At 46.3% G+C, this 2,501-nt stretch overlaps 1 protein-coding gene across 1 annotated transcript in view; it reads right to left on the reverse strand.

Annotated features, from left to right (window-relative positions):
• The window catches only part of LOC121302990 (transcription factor COE2-like), a 31,907-nt gene extending 31,746 nt beyond the window's left edge, over positions 1-161 (reverse strand). The window contains exon 1 of the mRNA XM_041233376.1: positions 1-161. This exon is cut by the window's left edge and continues 458 nt beyond it. The gene's annotated coding sequence lies outside the window, so the exon portion shown is untranslated.
• Between the last annotated feature and the right edge of the window lie 2,340 nt (positions 162-2,501).

Raw genomic sequence — 2,501 nt, forward strand, 5'->3', positions numbered from 1 at the left:
GGACACACACACACACACTCTACACACACACACACACACACACACACACACACACACACACACACACACACACACACAGCGGCGCTGCCAGTCTGATGCGTGATCTGTACCCTCTAATCCAGAGATCAGGTACTCGGCTCGGAGGAAACCCTCGTGTTAACTCACGGATCAGCTCCCGGTAATGATCCTGTTCGCTCGATTCGCTTTGTCATGAATGAGTTACCTTGGCTGGGGGAGGCGTGGACTCTTCCCATATTTGGACAGGTTCGTTTGCATGTCGGTTTTCATTGGCTGTGGAGTGACAGTTGTTGGAACGATACAGCACCTGCCTCCCCAGCTGCAGCCAATCATCGTCGAGATCATTTGCATGGAGCAGGAATATGGTGCGTGTTCCACGTGTAGGTGTGTACGCGCCTGGACGTTGGATTGTGTCAGATTTGGGGATGACAGATGCGTCAATGCGTGTCCTCCACTAGTGACGCTATCAGTGATACCGACGTCTGTTATCTTTGATGTTAAAGTTGACATGAATTGATATAAAACGTGACGCATACAAGTTGACTGTAGTCTGCAGCAGTATGCTGATCTTTATTTAGCGCTTCTGCTCGTCATGTTCGGGGTTATACAGTCAAGAAATTGAACTGAAAGCATTTTGCAAAGTTTGAAGCATTTCGTTTTAAATGCTCAGATCTAATAGCTATTCTCAATACTGCAATATCGCTATCTGCGCATTGCATGGGTAGAAAAACAATGCGATTGACAAGCCAACTGTTACCAGATCAGAAATAAAACAACGGGGGAATTTAACCGAGCCTGAAACTGAATCGTGCTCATTTTAGTAATCGATGGGTTTATTTCTCCTTTTAAAAATGCGCTTTGCGTTTTGATAATCTAACTCTATACGTGTAAAACCGCGCAAATGCTCTTTTTAAATGAATGTAACGCGCCACCAATTGGCTGCTTGACGCGTCGTTAACAAACTGTTCTCATCTGTGTGTTTGTTTCATTTACCTTGAGTGCGATCTCTTTGCACTTCCCAGTATTCCCACTACACGAAATCGAATTCATTTCTGCCGTTTTTATTAATTCGGATTTGTTTCACGAGATGATTCTTGTGAAATGCTGCCACTCCAACCTGGTAATCTTCCGGGATCTGAACCAATGCAAGTACCTTGTTCAAATGTAACCTACATTCATGATATTGAAGTCTCACAGCGTGTGGCATCTGACGGGCCTGGTAGCTTTTCTGGTTAGAAGAATGTTATGATTTTGAGAGTGTTTTGATTGATTTGTTAAATCTCTTTTGCATGGATTACTCGGCTGAGCTTGTGACAGTTGGTAACCCGTGTTAGCCACACAAAGAGTCGCTTGGCCGCCCCTCTCCCCGCTGCACAGACAATGCTGGTCTGCACTTGAATCTATGATTCTCATTCACAAGAGGCTGCATGGTGTCAGTGTCTCTCAGCACAATGGGGACAGATTACCGAATTACTGCGCGCTTCTGCAGTGCCGGCTATTAAAAAAGCAAGTGTCCGCTATAACACCCCGTGAGGATGCTGCAGGGGAGTCTCCTCTCAAAATATGAAAATGCAATCAATAAAACATGACAGTACAGCAGCCCGGCTTTTTAAAGGGGTGGCGGAATATACCAAAGAAATGAAGCATGTGCAATTAAACTCCTTGTCTTGAAATAATGTCGCACTGCAAAACAGACAAGAGCTAATAACTACCACAGCAACGCATTAGTGGAACCAGGCGACGCCTACAGAGTGGTTGTAAAAAAAAAACCCAGTGTGTGTGTGTGTGAGATGCAATACAATCTGTGTGATACTGTCTCAGACAGAGCTGTGACACATACTGTCCCGTGTGTGTCCCGTCTCTGTCTCTCTCTCTCCAAAGATAGTTTATAACTGTATATGGTATTGAACCCTATATAAACATTAACATAAACGTGTAGGATAGAGTATTTGGTGTCTGCATTAAACTGAAAACTTTTCAGACCGGATCGGATACCGCTTTACACAAGGCCAGCGCGCCTGGGAGGGGCAGAGGACGGTCAACATTAAACAAGGGGGCTGTATCGGAGTTCGTGGATATTCTTGCTGTGCTCAGTCAAAATGACTTTTATTAAAAACTTAATTATGCTGATGAGGGCAGCTGTCTGGGCTCGGCCCCCGACATAAGCGCTTCGCATCTGAACGACGCGCATTTCTTGCATGAATTTCCGTTTTCTGTCGTCTGAAAGGGAGAGTTTCTTGCCCCTGCCGGGGTATTGTCTTGGGACTGATCTGGGGGAACAATGGATGCAAATCTGTCTTCAGAGACACCATCTGCCGGTCCGTCGAGTCAGCTGTTCTTCCAATTAACGGGAGAGCCCCACGGAATCCCCGGCCGTCACTCACCAGCTCTCAGCTTGAGTGACAGGTCTACTTAACCCCGAAACCGTTAAATAGCTACAGATGCTGGAGACGAGCCACCCCACCCCCCCCCCCCCCCCCGAT

Source organism: Polyodon spathula, chromosome 31, assembly GCF_017654505.1.
Source record: "Polyodon spathula isolate WHYD16114869_AA chromosome 31, ASM1765450v1, whole genome shotgun sequence".
Taxonomy (NCBI): Eukaryota; Metazoa; Chordata; class Actinopteri; order Acipenseriformes; family Polyodontidae; genus Polyodon; species Polyodon spathula.